Source organism: Rhinichthys klamathensis, unplaced genomic scaffold (genome assembly GCF_029890125.1).
Source record: "Rhinichthys klamathensis goyatoka isolate OS25496 unplaced genomic scaffold, OSU_Roscu_1.1 h1tg000001l_1, whole genome shotgun sequence".
NCBI classification, from domain to species: domain Eukaryota; kingdom Metazoa; phylum Chordata; class Actinopteri; order Cypriniformes; family Leuciscidae; genus Rhinichthys; species Rhinichthys klamathensis.
In genome coordinates, this window is record NW_026606555.1 from 2,158,048 (window position 1) to 2,175,000 (window position 16,953).

At 47.7% G+C, this 16,953-nt stretch overlaps 21 non-coding genes across 21 annotated transcripts; all 21 read left to right on the forward strand.

Annotated features, from left to right (window-relative positions):
- Window positions 1–1,022: 1,022 nt before the first annotated feature.
- On the forward strand, window positions 1,023–1,095 carry trnak-cuu (transfer RNA lysine (anticodon CUU)). Its single transcript has one exon. It is a non-coding gene; the product is annotated as a tRNA-Lys (tRNA).
- A 146-nt stretch (window positions 1,096–1,241) lies between these two features.
- trnan-guu (transfer RNA asparagine (anticodon GUU)) lies at window positions 1,242–1,315 on the forward strand. Its single transcript has one exon. It is a non-coding gene; the product is annotated as a tRNA-Asn (tRNA).
- A 1,589-nt stretch (window positions 1,316–2,904) lies between these two features.
- trnak-cuu (transfer RNA lysine (anticodon CUU)) lies at window positions 2,905–2,977 on the forward strand. The gene has a single exon. It is a non-coding gene; the product is annotated as a tRNA-Lys (tRNA).
- Window positions 2,978–4,202: 1,225 nt separating this feature from the next.
- On the forward strand, window positions 4,203–4,275 carry trnak-cuu (transfer RNA lysine (anticodon CUU)). The gene has a single exon. It is a non-coding gene; the product is annotated as a tRNA-Lys (tRNA).
- Window positions 4,276–6,093: 1,818 nt separating this feature from the next.
- trnan-guu (transfer RNA asparagine (anticodon GUU)) lies at window positions 6,094–6,167 on the forward strand. Its single transcript has one exon. It is a non-coding gene; the product is annotated as a tRNA-Asn (tRNA).
- Window positions 6,168–7,219: 1,052 nt separating this feature from the next.
- On the forward strand, window positions 7,220–7,292 carry trnak-cuu (transfer RNA lysine (anticodon CUU)). The gene has a single exon. It is a non-coding gene; the product is annotated as a tRNA-Lys (tRNA).
- Window positions 7,293–8,229: 937 nt separating this feature from the next.
- Window positions 8,230–8,302, forward strand: trnak-cuu (transfer RNA lysine (anticodon CUU)). Its single transcript has one exon. It is a non-coding gene; the product is annotated as a tRNA-Lys (tRNA).
- Window positions 8,303–8,448: 146 nt separating this feature from the next.
- Window positions 8,449–8,522, forward strand: trnan-guu (transfer RNA asparagine (anticodon GUU)). The gene has a single exon. It is a non-coding gene; the product is annotated as a tRNA-Asn (tRNA).
- Window positions 8,523–9,774: 1,252 nt separating this feature from the next.
- On the forward strand, window positions 9,775–9,847 carry trnak-cuu (transfer RNA lysine (anticodon CUU)). Its single transcript has one exon. It is a non-coding gene; the product is annotated as a tRNA-Lys (tRNA).
- A 146-nt stretch (window positions 9,848–9,993) lies between these two features.
- On the forward strand, window positions 9,994–10,067 carry trnan-guu (transfer RNA asparagine (anticodon GUU)). The gene has a single exon. It is a non-coding gene; the product is annotated as a tRNA-Asn (tRNA).
- Window positions 10,068–10,804: 737 nt separating this feature from the next.
- trnak-cuu (transfer RNA lysine (anticodon CUU)) lies at window positions 10,805–10,877 on the forward strand. Its single transcript has one exon. It is a non-coding gene; the product is annotated as a tRNA-Lys (tRNA).
- Window positions 10,878–11,023: 146 nt separating this feature from the next.
- Window positions 11,024–11,097, forward strand: trnan-guu (transfer RNA asparagine (anticodon GUU)). Its single transcript has one exon. It is a non-coding gene; the product is annotated as a tRNA-Asn (tRNA).
- A 528-nt stretch (window positions 11,098–11,625) lies between these two features.
- trnak-cuu (transfer RNA lysine (anticodon CUU)) lies at window positions 11,626–11,698 on the forward strand. Its single transcript has one exon. It is a non-coding gene; the product is annotated as a tRNA-Lys (tRNA).
- Window positions 11,699–11,844: 146 nt separating this feature from the next.
- trnan-guu (transfer RNA asparagine (anticodon GUU)) lies at window positions 11,845–11,918 on the forward strand. Its single transcript has one exon. It is a non-coding gene; the product is annotated as a tRNA-Asn (tRNA).
- Window positions 11,919–13,170: 1,252 nt separating this feature from the next.
- On the forward strand, window positions 13,171–13,243 carry trnak-cuu (transfer RNA lysine (anticodon CUU)). The gene has a single exon. It is a non-coding gene; the product is annotated as a tRNA-Lys (tRNA).
- Window positions 13,244–13,389: 146 nt separating this feature from the next.
- Window positions 13,390–13,463, forward strand: trnan-guu (transfer RNA asparagine (anticodon GUU)). Its single transcript has one exon. It is a non-coding gene; the product is annotated as a tRNA-Asn (tRNA).
- A 737-nt stretch (window positions 13,464–14,200) lies between these two features.
- On the forward strand, window positions 14,201–14,273 carry trnak-cuu (transfer RNA lysine (anticodon CUU)). The gene has a single exon. It is a non-coding gene; the product is annotated as a tRNA-Lys (tRNA).
- Window positions 14,274–14,419: 146 nt separating this feature from the next.
- trnan-guu (transfer RNA asparagine (anticodon GUU)) lies at window positions 14,420–14,493 on the forward strand. Its single transcript has one exon. It is a non-coding gene; the product is annotated as a tRNA-Asn (tRNA).
- Window positions 14,494–15,240: 747 nt separating this feature from the next.
- trnan-guu (transfer RNA asparagine (anticodon GUU)) lies at window positions 15,241–15,314 on the forward strand. The gene has a single exon. It is a non-coding gene; the product is annotated as a tRNA-Asn (tRNA).
- Window positions 15,315–16,566: 1,252 nt separating this feature from the next.
- trnak-cuu (transfer RNA lysine (anticodon CUU)) lies at window positions 16,567–16,639 on the forward strand. The gene has a single exon. It is a non-coding gene; the product is annotated as a tRNA-Lys (tRNA).
- A 146-nt stretch (window positions 16,640–16,785) lies between these two features.
- trnan-guu (transfer RNA asparagine (anticodon GUU)) lies at window positions 16,786–16,859 on the forward strand. Its single transcript has one exon. It is a non-coding gene; the product is annotated as a tRNA-Asn (tRNA).
- Window positions 16,860–16,953: the final 94 nt, after the last annotated feature.

Here is a 16,953-nt window from a genome sequence, read left to right on the forward strand (position 1 = left end):
CGGTCTCTCTGGCGCAATTGGTTAGCGCGTTCGGCTGTTAACCGAAAGGATGGTGGTTCGAGCCCACCCAGGGACGATGGATCTTTTGTTCCAAGGGGTGGAGGAGGCCTGTGTTCCAAAGAGGTCCTGTTCAAAACTTCTTTCAAATCACCATCGAGCATCTGTGGTGTGAGGATATAATGGTAATGTTTTGTTCCAAGTGGAGGAGGAGGCCTGTGTTCCAAAGAGGTCCTGTTCAAAACTCCTTTCAAATCACCATCGAGCATCTGTGGTGTGTGGATATAATGGTGATGTTTTGTTCCAAGTGGAGGAGGAGGCCTGTGTTCCAAAGAGGTCCTGTTCAAACTCCTTTCAAATCACCATCGAGCATCTGTGGTGTGAGGATATAATGGTGATGTTTTGTTCCAAGTGGAGGAGGAGGCCTGTGTTCCATTGAGGTCCTGTTCAAAACTCCTTTCAAATCACCATCGAGCATCTGTGGTGTGTGGATGGAATGATCATGTTTTGTTCCAAGTGGTAGGGGAGGACTGTGTTCCATTGAGGTCCTGTTCAAAACTCCTTTTAAATCCCCATCGAGCATCTGTGGTGTGCGGATATAATGGTGATGTTTTGTTCCAAGTGGAGGAGGAGGCCTGTGTTCCAAAGAGGTCCTGTTTAAAACTCCTTTCAAATCCCCATCGAGCATCTGTGGTGTGTGGATGGAATGATCATGTTTTGTTCCAAGTGTGGAGGAGGCCTGTGTTCCAAAGAGGTCCTGTTCAAAATTCCTTTTAAATCACCATCGAGGCCTCCTCGATGCCCTACTGTGTTCCAGTGAGGTCCTGTTCAAAACTCCTTTCAAATCACCACCTTTCAAATACCCATTTCCAACTTTCGACTGTGATCGAATGGGGGTTTTGGTCATAAAAGAAGGCCACCAGTAACTTGTAACCTATCAGGCTCTCAGACATGAGGCCAATCGATTCGCAAAATATGAGGCTCCGTTAAAATCTGCAACCAGCCCGAAGCAAAGCCTTGCACCCGCCCGGCTAGCTCAGTCGGTAGAGCATGAGACTCTTAATCTCAGGGTCGTGGGTTCGAGCCCCACGTTGGGCGTATCTATTAGCTATCTCTCTTCCCAACAGGTGCTCTTGGTTTTCAGTGCGCTGTACACATTACGCTAGTGGAAAACTAGTTTGTCTTTGCCGGAAACGTCCAATTGTGCTTTTTTATAACCTGACCCAGTGGCTGACTTGCCGCCGGTCTCTGTGGCGCAATTGGTTAGCGCGTTCGGCTGTTAACCGAAAGGATGGTGGTTCGAGCCCACCCAGGGACGATGGATCTTTTGTTCCAAGGGGTGGAGGAGGCCTGTGTTCCATTGAGGTCCTGTTCAAAACTCCTTTCAAATCACCATCGAGCATCTGTGGTGTGTGGATGGAATGATCATGTTTTGTTCCAAGTGGTATAGGAGGACTGTGTTCCATTGAGGTCCTGTTCAAAACTCCTTTCAAATCACCATCGAGCATCTGTGGTGTGTGGATATAATGGTGATGTTTTGTTGCAAGTGGAGGAGGAGGCCTGTGTTCCAAAGAGGTCCTGTTTAAAACTCCTTTCAAATCACCATCGAGCATCTGTGGTGTGAGGATATAATGGTGATGTTTTGTTCCAAGTGGAGGAGGAGGCCTGTGTTCCATTGAGGTCCTGTTCAAAACTCCTTTCAAATCACCATTGAGAATCTGTGGTGTGTGGATGGAATGATCATGTTTTGTTCCAAGTGGTAGAGGAGGACTGTGTTCCATTGAGGTCCTGTTCAAAACTCCTTTTAAATCCCCATCGAGCATCTGTGGTGTGTGGATGGAATGATCATGTTTTGTTCCAAGTGTGGAGGAGGCCTGTGTTCCAAAGAGGTCCTGTTCAAAATTCCTTTTAAATCACCATCGAGCATCTGTGGTGTGTGGATGGAATGATCATGTTTTGTTCCAAATGGTAGAGGAGACTGTGTTCCAAAGAGGTCCTGTTCAAAACTCCTTTCAAATCACCCTCGAGCATCTGTGGTGTGAGGATATAATGGTGATGTCCTCCATCCCTTGTTTTGTTCCAAGGGGTGGAGGAGGCCTGTGTTCCAAAGAGGTCCTGTTCAAAACTCCTTTCAAATCACCATCGAGCATCTGTGGTGTGTGGATATAATGGTGATGTTTTGTTCCAAGTGGAGAAGGAGGCCTGTGTTCCAAAGAGGTCCTGTTCAAAACTCCTTTCAAATCACCATCGAGCATCTGTGGTGTGAGGATATAATGGTGATGTTTTGTTCCAAGTGGAGGAGGAGGCCTGTGTTCCAAAGAGGTCCTGTTCAAAACTCCTTTCAAATCACCATCGAGCATCTGTGGTGTGTGGATATAATGGTGATGTTTTGTTCCAAGTGGAGGAGGAGGCCTGTGTTCCAAAGAGGTCCTGTTCAAAACTCCTTTCAAATCACCATCGAGCATCTGTGGTGTGAGGATATAATGGTGATGTTTTGTTCCAAGTGGTAGAGGAGGACTGTGTTCCATTGAGGTCCTGTTCAAAACTCCTTTTAAATCCCCATCGAGCATCTGTGGTGTGTGGATGGAATGATCATGTTTTGTTCCAAGTGTGGAGGAGGCCTGTGTTCCAAAGAGGTCCTGTTCAAAATTCCTTTTAAATCACCATCGAGGCCTCCTCGATGCCCTACTGTGTTCCAGTGAGGTCCTGTTCAAAACTCCTTTCAAATCACCACCTTTCAAATACCCATTTCCAACTTTCGACTGTGATCGAATGGGGGTTTTGGTCATAAAAGAAGGCCACCAGTAACTTGTAACCTCTCAGGCTCTCAGACATGAGGCCAATCGATTCGCAAAATATGAGGCTCCGTTAAAATCTGCAACCAGCCCGAAGCAAAGCCTTGCACCCGCCCGGCTAGCTCAGTCGGTAGAGCATGAGACTCTTAATCTCAGGGTCGTGGGTTCGAGCCCCACGTTGGGCGTATCTGTTAGCTATCTCTCTTCCCAACAGGTGCTCTCGGTTTTCAGCGCGCTGTACACATTACGCTAGTGGAAAACTTGTTTGTCTTTGCCGGAAACGTCCAATTGTGCTTTTTTATAACGTGACCCAGTGGCTGACTTGAAGCCGGTCTCTGTGGCGCAATTGGTTAGCGCGTTCGGCTGTTAACCGAAAGGATGGTGGTTCGAGCCCACCCAAGGACGATGGATGTTTTGTTCCAAGGGGTGGAGGAGGCCTGTGTTCCAAAGAGGTCCTGTTCAAAACTCCTTTCAAATCACCATCGAGCATCTGTGGTTTGTGGATATAATGGTGATGTTTTGTTCCAAGTGGAGGAGGAGGCCTGTGTTCCAAAGAGGTCCTGTTCAAAACTCCTTTCAAATCACCATCGAGCATCTGTGGTGTGAGGATATAATGGTGATGTTTTGTTCCAAGTGGATATAATGGTAATGTTTTGTTCCAAGTGGAGGAGGAGGCCTGTGTTCCAAAGAGGTCCTGTTCAAAACTCCTTTCAAATCACCATCGAGCATCTGTGGTGTGTGGATATAATGGTGATGTTTTGTTCCAAGTGGAGGAGGAGGCCTGTGTTCCAAAGAGGTCCTGTTCAAAACTCCTTTCAAATCACCATCGAGCATCTGTGGTGTGAGGATATAATGGTGATGTTTTGTTCCAAGTGGATATAATGGTAATGTTTTGTTCCAAGTGGAGGAGGAGGCCTGTGTTCCAAAGAGGTCCTGTTCAAAACTCCTTTCAAATCACCATCGAGCATCTGTGGTGTGTGGATATAATGGTGATGTTTTGTTCCAAGTGGAGGAGGAGGCCTGTGTTCCAAAGAGGTCCTGTTCAAAACTCCTTTCAAATCACCATCGAGCATCTGTGGTGTGTGGATATAATGGTGATGTTTTGTTCCAAGTGTGGAGGAGGCCTGTGTTCCAAAGAGGTCCTGTTCAAAATTCCTTTTAAATCACCATCGAGGCCTCCTCGATGCCCTACTGTGTTCCAGTGAGGTCCTGTTCAAAACTCCTTTCAAATCACCACCTTTCAAATACCCATTTCCAACTTTTGACTGTGATCGAATGGGGGTTTTGGTCATAAAAGGAGGCCACCAGTAACTTGTAACCTATCAGGCTCTCAGACATGAGGCCAATCGATTCGCAAAATATGAGGCTCCGTTAAAATCTGCGACCAGCCCGAAGCAAAGCCCTGAACCCGCCCGGCTAGCTCAGTCGGTAGAGCATGAGACTCTTAATCTCAGGGTCGTGGGTTCGAGCCCCACGTTGGGCGTGTCTATTAGCTATCTCTCTTCCCAACAGGTGGTCTTGGTTTTCAGCGCGCTGTACACATTACGCTAGTGGAAAACTACTTTGTCTTTGCCGGAAACGTCCAATTGTGCTTTTTTATAACCTGACCCAGTGGCTAACTTGCCACCGGTCTCTGTGGCGCAATTGGTTAGCGAGTTAGGCTGTTAACCGAAAGGATGGTGGTTCGAGCCCACCCAGGGACGATGGATGTTTTGTTCCAAGGGGTGGAGGAGGCCTGTGTTCCAAAGAGGTCCTGTTCAAAACTCCTTTCAAATCACCATCGAGCATCTGTGGTGTGTGGATTTAATGGTGATGTTTTGTTCCAAGTGGAGGAGGAGGCCTGTGTTCCAAATAGGTCCTGTTCAAAACTCCTTTCAAATCACCATCGAGCATCTGTGGTGTGAGGATATAATGGTGATGTTTTGTTCCAAGTGGAGGAGGAGGCCTGTGTTCCATTGAGGTCCTGTTCAAATCTCCTTTCAAATCACCATTGAGCATCTGTGGCGTGTGGATGGAATGATCACGTTTTGTTCCAAGTGGTAGAGGAGGACTGTGTTCCATTGAGGTCCTGTTCAAAACTCCTTTTAAATCCCCATCGAGCATCTGTGGTGTGTGGATGGAATGATCATGTTTTGTTCCAAGTGTGGAGGAGGCCTGTGTTCCAAAGAGGTCCTGTTCAAAATTCCTTTTAAATCACCATCGAGCATCTGTGGTGTGTGGATGGAATGATCATGTTTTGTTCCAAATGGTAGAGGAGACTGTGTTCCAAAGAGGTCCTGTTCAAAACTCCTTTCAAATCACCATCGAGCATCTGTGGTGTGAGGATATAATGGTGACGTCCTCCATCCCTTGTTTTGTTCCAAGGGGTGGAGGAGGCCTGTGTTCCAAAGAGGTCCTGTTCAAAACTCCTTTCAAATCACCATCGAGCATCTGTGGTGTGTGGATATAATGGTGATGTTTTGTTCCAAGTGGAGGAGGAGGCCTGTGTTCCAAAGAGGTCCTGTTCAAAACTCCTTTCAAATCACCATCGAGCATCTGTGGTGTGAGGATATAATGGTGATGTTTTGTTCCAAGTGGAGGAGGAGGCCTGTGTTCCAAAGAGGTCCTGTTCAAAACTCCTTTCAAATCACCATTGAGAATCTGTGGTGTGTGGATGGAATGATCATGTTTTGTTCCAAGTGGTAGAGGATGACTGTGTTCCATTGAGGTCCTGTTCAAAACTCCTTTTCAATCCCCATCGAGCATCTGTGGTGTGTGGATGGAATGATCATGTTTTGTTCCAAGTGTGGAGGAGGCCTGTGTTCCAAAGAGGTCCTGTTCAAAATTCCTTTTAAATCACCATCGAGGCCTCCTCGATGCCCTAGTGTGTTCCAGTGAGGTCCTGTTCAAAACTCCTTTCAAATCACCACCTTTCAAATACCCATTTCCAACTTTTGACTGTGATCGAATGGGGGTTTTGGTCATAAAAGGAGGCCACCAGTAACTTGTAACCTATCAAGCTCTCAGACATGAGGCCAATCGATTCGCAAAATATGAGGCTCCATTAAAATCTGCGACCAGCCCGAAGCAAAGCCCTGCACCCGCCCGGCTAGCTCAGTCGGTAGAGCATGAGACTCTTAATCTCAGGGTCGTGGGTTCGAGCCCCAAGTTGGGCGTATCTATTAGCTATCTCTCTTCCCAACAGGTGGTCTCGGTTTTCAGCGCGCTGTACACATTACGCTAGTGGAAAACTAGTTTGTCTTTGCCGGAAACGTCCAATTGTGCTTTTTTATAACGTGACCCAGTGGCTGACTTGCCGCCGGTCTCTGTGGCGCAATTGGTTAGCGCGTTCGGCTGTTAACCGAAAGGATGGTGGTTCGAGCCCACCCAGGGACGATGGATGTTTTGTTCCAAGGGGTGGAGGAGGCCTGTGTTCCAAAGAGGTCCTGTTCAAAACTCCTTTCAAATCACCATCGAGCATCTGTGGTGTGTGGATATAATGGTGATGTTTTGTTCCAAGTGGAGGAGGAGGCCTGTGTTCCAAAGAGGTCCTGTTCAAAACTCCTTTCAAATCACCATCGAGCATCTGTGGTGTGAGGATATAATGGTAATGTTTTGTTCCAAGTGGAGGAGGAGGCCTGTGTTCCAAAGAGGTCCTGTTCAAAACTCCTTTCAAATCACCATCGAGCATCTGTGGTGTGTGGATATAATGGTGATGTTTTGTTCCAAGTGGAGGAGGAGGCCTGTGTTCCAAAGAGGTCCTGTTCAAAACTCCTTTCAAATCACCATCGAGCATCTGTGGTGTGAGGATATAATGGTGATGTTTTGTTCCAAGTGGAGGAGGAGGCCTGTGTTCCATTGAGGTCCTGTTCAAAACTCCTTTCAAATCACCATCGAGCATCTGTGGTGTGTGGATGGAATGATCATGTTTTGTTCCAAGTGGTAGAGGAGGACTGTGTTCCATTGAGGTCCTGTTCAAAACTCCTTTTAAATCCCCATCGAGCATCTGTGGTGTGCGGATATAATGGTGATGTTTTGTTCCAAGTGGAGGAGGAGGCCTGTGTTCCAAAGAGGTCCTGTTCAAAACTCCTTTCAAATCCCCATCGAGCATCTGTGGTGTGTGGATGGAATGATCATGTTTTGTTCCAAGTGTGGAGGAGGCCTGTGTTCCAAAGAGGTCCTGTTCAAAATTCCTTTTAAATCACCATCGAGGCCTCCTCGATGCCCTACTGTGTTCCAGTGAGGTCCTGTTCAAAACTCCTTTCAAATCACCACCTTTCAAATACCCATTTCCAACTTTCGACTGTGATCGAATGGGGGTTTTGGTCATAAAAGAAGGCCACCAGTAACTTGTAACCTGTCAGGCTCTCAGACATGAGGCCAATCGATTCGCAAAATATGAGGCTCCGTTAAAATCTGCAACCAGCCCGAAGCAAAGCCTTGCACCCGCCCGGCTAGCTCAGTCGGTAGAGCATGAGACTCTTAATCTCAGGGTCGTGGGTTCGAGCCCCACGTTGGGCGTATCTATTAGCTATCTCGGTTTTCAGCGCGCTGTACACATTACGCTAGTGGAAAACTAGTTTGTCTTTGCCGGAAACGTCCAATTGTGCTTTTTTATAACCTGACCCAGTGGCTGACTTGCCGCCGGTCTCTCTGGCGCAATTGGTTAGCGCGTTCGGCTGTTAACCGAAAGGATGGTGGTTCGAGCCCACCCAGGGACGATGGATCTTTTGTTCCAAGGGGTGGAGGAGGCCTGTGTTCCAAAGAGGTCCTGTTCAAAACTTCTTTCAAATCACCATCGAGCATCTGTGGTGTGTGGATATAATGGTGATGTTTTGTTCCAAGTGGAGGAGGAGGCCTGTGTTCCAAAGAGGTCCTGTTCAAAACTCCTTTCAAATCACCATCGAGCATCTGTGGTGTGTGGATATAATGGTGATGTTTTGTTCCAAGTGGAGGAGGAGGCCTGTGTTCCAAAGAGGTCCTGTTCAAAACTCCTTTCAAATCACCATCGAGCATCTGTGGCGTGTGGATGGAATGATCATGTTTTGTTCCAAGTGGTAGAGGAGGACTGTGTTCCATTGAGGTCCTGTTCAAAACTCCTTTTAAATCCCCATCGAGCATCTGTGGTGTGTGGATGGAATGATCATGTTTTGTTCCAAGTGTGGAGGAGGCCTGTGTTCCAAAGAGGTCCTGTTCAAAATTCCTTTTAAATCACCATCGAGGCCTCCTCGATGCCCTACTGTGTTCCAGTGAGGTCCTGTTCAAAACTCCTTTCAAATCACCACCTTTCAAATACCCATTTCCATCTTTCGACTGTGATCGAATGGGGGTTTTGGTCATAAAAGAAGGCCACCAGTAACTTTGAACCTATCAGGCTCTCAGACATGAGGCCAATCGATTCGCAAAATATGAGGCTCCGTTAAAATCTGCGACCAGCCCGAAGCAAAGCCTTGCACCCGCCCGGCTAGCTCAGTCGGTAGAGCATGAGACTCTTAATCTCAGGGTCGTGGGTTCGAGCCCCACGTTGGGCGTATTTATTAGCTATCTCTCTTCCCAACAGGTGGTCTCGGTTTTCAGCGCGCTGTACACATTACGCTAGTGGAAAACTAGTTTGTCTTTGCCGGAAACGTCCAATTGTGCTTTTTTATAACCTGACCCAGTGGCTGACTTGCCGCCGGTCTCTGTGGCGCAATTGGTTAGCGCGTTCGGCTGTTAACCGAAAGGATGGTGGTTCGAGCCCACCCAGGGACGATGGATCTTTTGTTCCAAGGGGTGGAGGAGGCCTGTGTTCCAAAGAGGTCCTGTTCAAAACTCCTTTCAAATCACCATCGAGCATCTGTGGTGTGTGGATATAATGGTGATGTTTTGTTCCAAGTGGAGGAGGAGGCCTGTGTTCCAAAGAGGTCCTGTTCAAAACTCCTTTCAAATCACCATCGAGCATCTGTGGTGTGAGGATATAATGGTAACGTTTTGTTCCAAGTGGAGGAGGAGGCCTGTGTTCCAAAGAGGTCCTGTTCAAAACTCCTTTCAAATCACCATCGAGCATCTGTGGTGTGTGGATATAATGGTGATGTTTTGTTCCAAGTGGAGGAAGAGGCCTGTGTTCCAAAGAGGTCCTGTTCAAAACTCCTTTCAAATCACCATCGAGCATCTGTGGTGTGAGGATATAATGGTGATGTTTTGTTCCAAGTGGAGGAGGAGGCCTGTGTTCCATTGAGGTCCTGTTCAAAACTCCTTTCAAATCACCATCGAGCATCTGTGGTGTGTGGATGGAATGATCATGTTTTGTTCCAAGTGGTAGAGGAGGACTGTGTTGCATTGAGGTCCTGTTCAAAACTCCTTTTAAATCCCCATCGAGCATCATGTTTTGTTCCAAATGGTAGAGGACACTGTGTTCCAAAGAGGTCCTGTTCAAAACTCCTTTCAAATCACCATCGAGCATCTGTGGTGTGAGGATATAATGGTGATGTCCTCCATCCCTTGTTTTGTTCCAAGGGGTGGAGGAGGCCTTTGTTCCAAAGAGGTCCTGTTCAAAACTCCTTTCAAATCACCATCGAGCATCTGTGGTGTGTGGATGGAATGATCATGTTTTGTTCCTAGTGGTAGAGGAGGACTGTGTTCCATTGAGGTCCTGTTCAAAACTCCTTTTAAATCCCCATCGAGCATCTGTGGTGTGTGGATGGAATGATCATGTTTTGTTCCAAGTGTGGAGGAGGCCTGTCTTCCAAAGAGGTCCTGTTCAAAATTCCTTTTAAATCACCATCGAGGCCTCCTCGATGCCCTACTGTGTCCCAGTGAGGTCCTGTTCAAAACTCCTTTCAAATCACCACCTTTCAAATACCCATTTCCAACTTTCGACTGTGATCGAATGGGGGTTTTGGTCATATAAGGAGGCCACCAGTAACTTGTAACCTATCAGGCTCTCAGACATGAGGCCAATCGATTCGCAAAATGTGAGGCTCCGTTAAAATCTGCGACCAGCCCGAAGCAAAGCCCTGCACCCGCCCGGCTAGCTCAGTCGGTAGAGCATGAGACTCTTAATCTCAGGGTCGTGGGTTCGAGCCCCACGTTGGGCGTATCTATTAGCTATCTCTCTTCCCAAAAGGTGGTTTCGGTTTTCAGCGCGCTGTACACATTACGCTAGTGGAAAACTAGTTTGTCTTTGCCGGAAACGTCCAATTGTGCTTTTTTATAACCTGACCCAGTGGCTGACTTGCCGCCGGTCTCTGTGGCGCAATTGGTTAGCGCGTTCGGCTGTTAACCGAAAGGATGGTGGTTCGAGCCCACCCAGGGACGATGGATGTTTTGTTCCAAGGGGTGGAGGAGGCCTGTGTTCCAAAGAGGTCCTGTTCAAAACTCCTTTCAAATCACCATCGAGCACCTGTGGTGTGTGGATATAATGGTGATGTTTTGTTCCAAGTGGAGGAGGAGGCCTTTGTTCCAAAGAGGTCCTGTTCAAAACTCCTTTCAAATCACCATCGAGCATCTGTGGTGTGAGGATATAATGGTGATGTTTTGTTCCAAGTGGAGGAGGAGGCCTGTGTTCCAAAGAGGTCCTGTTCAAAACTCCTTTCAAATCACCATCGAGCATCTGTGGTGTGAGGATATAATGGTAATGTTTTGTTCCAAGTGGAGGAGGAGGCCTTTGTTCCAAAGAGGTCCTGTTCAAAACTCCTTTCAAATCACCATCGAGCATCTGTGGTGTGTGGATATAATGGTGATGTTTTGTTCCAAGTGTGGAGGAGGCCTGTGTTCCAAAGAGGTCCTGTTCAAAATTCCTTTTAAATCACCATCGAGGCCTCCTCGATGCCCTACTGTGTTCCAGTGAGGTCCTGTTCAAAACTCCTTTCAAATCACCACCTTTCAAATACCCATTTCCAACTTTTGACTGTGATCGAATGGGGGTTTTGGTCATAAAAGGAGGCCACCAGTAACTTGTAACCTATCAGGCTCTCAGACATGAGGCCAATCGATTCGCAAAATATGAGGCTCCGTTAAAATCTGCGACCAGCCCGAAGCAAAGCCCTGCACCCGCCCGGCTAGCTCAGTCGGTAGAGCATGAGACTCTTAATCTCAGGGTCGTGGGTTCGAGCCCCACGTTGGGCGTGTCTATTAGCTATCTCTCTTCCCAACAGGTGGTCTCGGTTTTCAGCGCGCTGTACACATTACGCTAGTGGAAAACTACTTTGTCTTTGCCGGAAACGTCCAATTGTGCTTTTTTATAACCTGACCCAGTGGCTGACTTGCCACCGGTCTCTGTGGCGCAATTGGTTAGCGCGTTCGGCTGTTAACCGAAAGGATGGTGGTTCGAGCCCACCCAGGGACGATGGATGTTTTGTGCCAAGGGGTGGAGGAGGCCTGTGTTCCAAAGAGGTCCTGTTCAAAACTCCTTTCAAATCACCATCGAGCATCTGTGGTGTGTGGATATAATGGTGATGTTTTGTTCCAAGTGGAGGAGGAGGCCTGTGTTCCAAAGAGGTCCTGTTCAAAACTCCTTTCAAATCACCATCGAGCATCTGTGGTGTGAGGATATAATGGTAATGTTTTGTTCCAAGTGGAGGAGGAGGCCTGTGTTCCAAAGAGGTCCTGTTCAAAACTCCTTTTAAATCACCATCGAGGCCTCCTCGATGCCCTACTGTGTTCCAGTGAGGTCCTGTTCAAAACTCCTTTCAAATCACCACCTTTCAAATACCCATTTCCATCTTTCGACTGTGATCGAATGGGGGTTTTGGTCATAAAAGAAGGCCACCAGTAACTTTGAACCTATCAGGCTCTCAGACATGAGGCCAATCGATTCGCAAAATATGAGGCTCCGTTAAAATCTGCGACCAGCCCGAAGCAAAGCCTTGCACCCGCCCGGCTAGCTCAGTCGGTAGAGCATGAGACTCTTAATCTCAGGGTCGTGGGTTCGAGCCCCACGTTGGGCGTATTTATTAGCTATCTCTCTTCCCAACAGGTGGTCTCGGTTTTCAGCGCGCTGTACACATTACGCTAGTGGAAAACTAGTTTGTCTTTGCCGGAAACGTCCAATTGTGCTTTTTTATAACCTGACCCAGTGGCTGACTTGCCGCCGGTCTCTGTGGCGCAATTGGTTAGCGCGTTCGGCTGTTAACCGAAAGGATGGTGGTTCGAGCCCACCCAGGGACGATGGATCTTTTGTTCCAAGGGGTGGAGGAGGCCTGTGTTCCAAAGAGGTCCTGTTCAAAACTCCTTTCAAATCACCATCGAGCATCTGTGGTGTGTGGATATAATGGTGATGTTTTGTTCCAAGTGGAGGAGGAGGCCTGTGTTCCAAAGAGGTCCTGTTCAAAACTCCTTTCAAATCACCATCGAGCATCTGTGGTGTGAGGATATAATGGTAACGTTTTGTTCCAAGTGGAGGAGGAGGCCTGTGTTCCAAAGAGGTCCTGTTCAAAACTCCTTTCAAATCACCATCGAGCATCTGTGGTGTGTGGATATAATGGTGATGTTTTGTTCCAAGTGGAGGAGGAGGCCTGTGTTCCAAAGAGGTCCTGTTCAAAACTCCTTTCAAATCACCATCGAGCATCTGTGGTGTGAGGATATAATGGTGATGTTTTGTTCCAAGTGGAGGAGGAGGCCTGTGTTCCATTGAGGTCCTGTTCAAAACTCCTTTCAAATCACCATCGAGCATCTGTGGTGTGTGGATGGAATGATCATGTTTTGTTCCAAGTGGTAGAGGAGGACTGTGTTGCATTGAGGTCCTGTTCAAAACTCCTTTTAAATCCCCATCGAGCATCATGTTTTGTTCCAAATGGTAGAGGACACTGTGTTCCAAAGAGGTCCTGTTCAAAACTCCTTTCAAATCACCATCGAGCATCTGTGGTGTGAGGATATAATGGTGATGTCCTCCATCCCTTGTTTTGTTCCAAGGGGTGGAGGAGGCCTTTGTTCCAAAGAGGTCCTGTTCAAAACTCCTTTCAAATCACCATCGAGCATCTGTGGTGTGTGGATGGAATGATCATGTTTTGTTCCTAGTGGTAGAGGAGGACTGTGTTCCATTGAGGTCCTGTTCAAAACTCCTTTTAAATCCCCATCGAGCATCTGTGGTGTGTGGATGGAATGATCATGTTTTGTTCCAAGTGTGGAGGAGGCCTGTCTTCCAAAGAGGTCCTGTTCAAAATTCCTTTTAAATCACCATCGAGGCCTCCTCGATGCCCTACTGTGTCCCAGTGAGGTCCTGTTCAAAACTCCTTTCAAATCACCACCTTTCAAATACCCATTTCCAACTTTCGACTGTGATCGAATGGGGGTTTTGGTCATATAAGGAGGCCACCAGTAACTTGTAACCTATCAGGCTCTCAGACATGAGGCCAATCGATTCGCAAAATGTGAGGCTCCGTTAAAATCTGCGACCAGCCCGAAGCAAAGCCCTGCACCCGCCCGGCTAGCTCAGTCGGTAGAGCATGAGACTCTTAATCTCAGGGTCGTGGGTTCGAGCCCCACGTTGGGCGTATCTATTAGCTATCTCTCTTCCCAAAAGGTGGTTTCGGTTTTCAGCGCGCTGTACACATTACGCTAGTGGAAAACTAGTTTGTCTTTGCCGGAAACGTCCAATTGTGCTTTTTTATAACCTGACCCAGTGGCTGACTTGCCGCCGGTCTCTGTGGCGCAATTGGTTAGCGCGTTCGGCTGTTAACCGAAAGGATGGTGGTTCGAGCCCACCCAGGGACGATGGATGTTTTGTTCCAAGGGGTGGAGGAGGCCTGTGTTCCAAAGAGGTCCTGTTCAAAACTCCTTTCAAATCACCATCGAGCACCTGTGGTGTGTGGATATAATGGTGATGTTTTGTTCCAAGTGGAGGAGGAGGCCTTTGTTCCAAAGAGGTCCTGTTCAAAACTCCTTTCAAATCACCATCGAGCATCTGTGGTGTGAGGATATAATGGTGATGTTTTGTTCCAAGTGGAGGAGGAGGCCTGTGTTCCAAAGAGGTCCTGTTCAAAACTCCTTTCAAATCACCATCGAGCATCTGTGGTGTGAGGATATAATGGTAATGTTTTGTTCCAAGTGGAGGAGGAGGCCTTTGTTCCAAAGAGGTCCTGTTCAAAACTCCTTTCAAATCACCATCGAGCATCTGTGGTGTGTGGATATAATGGTGATGTTTTGTTCCAAGTGTGGAGGAGGCCTGTGTTCCAAAGAGGTCCTGTTCAAAATTCCTTTTAAATCACCATCGAGGCCTCCTCGATGCCCTACTGTGTTCCAGTGAGGTCCTGTTCAAAACTCCTTTCAAATCACCACCTTTCAAATACCCATTTCCAACTTTTGACTGTGATCGAATGGGGGTTTTGGTCATAAAAGGAGGCCACCAGTAACTTGTAACCTATCAGGCTCTCAGACATGAGGCCAATCGATTCGCAAAATATGAGGCTCCGTTAAAATCTGCGACCAGCCCGAAGCAAAGCCCTGCACCCGCCCGGCTAGCTCAGTCGGTAGAGCATGAGACTCTTAATCTCAGGGTCGTGGGTTCGAGCCCCACGTTGGGCGTGTCTATTAGCTATCTCTCTTCCCAACAGGTGGTCTCGGTTTTCAGCGCGCTGTACACATTACGCTAGTGGAAAACTACTTTGTCTTTGCCGGAAACGTCCAATTGTGCTTTTTTATAACCTGACCCAGTGGCTGACTTGCCACCGGTCTCTGTGGCGCAATTGGTTAGCGCGTTCGGCTGTTAACCGAAAGGATGGTGGTTCGAGCCCACCCAGGGACGATGGATGTTTTGTGCCAAGGGGTGGAGGAGGCCTGTGTTCCAAAGAGGTCCTGTTCAAAACTCCTTTCAAATCACCATCGAGCATCTGTGGTGTGTGGATATAATGGTGATGTTTTGTTCCAAGTGGAGGAGGAGGCCTGTGTTCCAAAGAGGTCCTGTTCAAAACTCCTTTCAAATCACCATCGAGCATCTGTGGTGTGAGGATATAATGGTAATGTTTTGTTCCAAGTGGAGGAGGAGGCCTGTGTTCCAAAGAGGTCCTGTTCAAAACTCCTTTTAAATCACCATCGAGGCCTCCTCGATGCCCTACTGTGTTCCAGTGAGGTCCTGTTCAAAACTCCTTTCAAATCACCACCTTTCAAATACCCATTTCCATCTTTCGACTGTGATCGAATGGGGGTTTTGGTCATAAAAGAAGGCCACCAGTAACTTTGAACCTATCAGGCTCTCAGACATGAGGCCAATCGATTCGCAAAATATGAGGCTCCGTTAAAATCTGCGACCAGCCCGAAGCAAAGCCTTGCACCCGCCCGGCTAGCTCAGTCGGTAGAGCTTGAGACTCTTAATCTCAGGGTCGTGGGTTCGAGCCCCACGTTGGTCGTATTTATTAGCTATCTCTCTTCCCAACAGGTGGTCTCGGTTTTCAGCGCGCTGTACACATTACGCTAGTGGAAAACTAGTTTGTCTTTGCCGGAAACGTCCAATTGTGCTTTTTTATAACCTGACCCAGTGGCTGACTTGCCGCCGGTCTCTGTGGCGCAATTGGTTAGCGCTTTCGGCTGTTAACCGAAAGGATGGTGGTTCGAGCCCACCCAGGGACGATGGATCTTTTGTTCCAAGGGGTGGAGGAGGCCTGTGTTCCAAAGAGGTCCTGTTCAAAACTCCTTTCAAATCACCATCGAGCATCTGTGGTGTGTGGATATAATGGTGATGTTTTGTTCCAAGTGGAGGAGGAGGCCTGTGTTCCAAAGAGGTCCTGTTCAAAACTCCTTTCAAATCACCATCGAGCATCTGTGGTGTGAGGATATAATGGTAACGTTTTGTTCCAAGTGGAGGAGGAGGCCTGTGTTCCAAAGAGGTCCTGTTCAAAACTCCTTTCAAATCACCATCGAGCATCTGTGGTGTGTGGATATAATGGTGATGTTTTGTTCCAAGTGGAGGAGGAGGCCTGTGTTCCAAAGAGGTCCTGTTCAAAACTCCTTTCAAATCACCATCGAGCATCTGTGGTGTGAGGATATAATGGTGATGTTTTGTTCCAAGTGGAGGAGGAGGCCTGTGTTCCATTGAGGTCCTGTTCAAAACTCCTTTCAAATCACCATCGAGCATCTGTGGTGTGTGGATGGAATGATCATGTTTTGTTCCAAGTGGTAGAGGAGGACTGTGTTGCATTGAGGTCCTGTTCAAAACTCCTTTTAAATCCCCATCGAGCATCATGTTTTGTTCCAAATGGTAGAGGACACTGTGTTCCAAAGAGGTCCTGTTCAAAACTCCTTTCAAATCACCATCGAGCATCTGTGGTGTGAGGATATAATGGTGATGTCCTCCATCCCTTGTTTTGTTCCAAGGGGTGGAGGAGGCCTTTGTTCCAAAGAGGTCCTGTTCAAAACTCCTTTCAAATCACCATCGAGCATCTGTGGTGTGTGGATGGAATGATCATGTTTTGTTCCTAGTGGTAGAGGAGGACTGTGTTCCATTGAGGTCCTGTTCAAAACTCCTTTTAAATCCCCATCGAGCATCTGTGGTGTGTGGATGGAATGATCATGTTTTGTTCCAAGTGTGGAGGAGGCCTGTCTTCCAAAGAGGTCCTGTTCAAAATTCCTTTTAAATCACCATCGAGGCCTCCTCGATGCCCTACTGTGTCCCAGTGAGGTCCTGTTCAAAACTCCTTTCAAATCACCACCTTTCAAATACCCATTTCCAACTTTCGACTGTGATCGAATGGGGGTTTTGGTCATATAAGGAGGCCACCAGTAACTTGTAACCTATCAGGCTCTCAGACATGAGGCCAATCGATTCGCAAAATGTGAGGCTCCGTTAAAATCTGCGACCAGCCCGAAGCAAAGCCCTGCACCCGCCCGGCTAGCTCAGTCGGTAGAGCATGAGACTCTTAATCTCAGGGTCGTGGGTTCGAGCCCCACGTTGGGCGTATCTATTAGCTATCTCTCTTCCCAAAAGGTGGTTTCGGTTTTCAGCGCGCTGTACACATTACGCTAGTGGAAAACTAGTTTGTCTTTGCCGGAAACGTCCAATTGTGCTTTTTTATAACCTGACCCAGTGGCTGACTTGCCGCCGGTCTCTGTGGCGCAATTGGTTAGCGCGTTCGGCTGTTAACCGAAAGGATGGTGGTTCGAGCCCACCCAGGGACGATGGATGTTTTGTTCCAAGGGGTGGAGGAGGCCTGTGTTCCAAAGAGGTCCTGTTCAAAACTCCTTTCAAATCACCATCGAGCACCTGTGGTGT